The sequence below is a fragment of the Penaeus monodon genome, chromosome 15 (genome assembly GCF_015228065.2).
Source record: "Penaeus monodon isolate SGIC_2016 chromosome 15, NSTDA_Pmon_1, whole genome shotgun sequence".
Lineage (NCBI taxonomy): Eukaryota > Metazoa > Arthropoda > Malacostraca > Decapoda > Penaeidae > Penaeus > Penaeus monodon.
The window spans coordinates 41,472,194-41,472,484 of NC_051400.1; positions in this window are offsets into that span (position 1 = coordinate 41,472,194).

The following is a 291-nucleotide window of genomic DNA, read 5'->3' on the forward strand; positions in this document are numbered from 1 at the left end:
AGCGAGAGTTCAGAATGAGATATAGAATTTGTAATCCTGATTCTACTTCGTAAACAGCTTAACATATAAAAAAATAAATAAAAAACTAGTGAAAAATGTAAAATATACAAGAGGCATTAGATAAATCAGGTTGTGAAGGATGAAACGTTATTTTTTATGACTATTACCACGTCATTATCTTCATTCAACGGGAATATGTAATGCTAACTGTCGCAATATTTAGTTAAATGTATTTACATATAGATGGTTCCTATAGTGCATCTAGGTGACCTCCGTTTCCTTGAGTTTTCG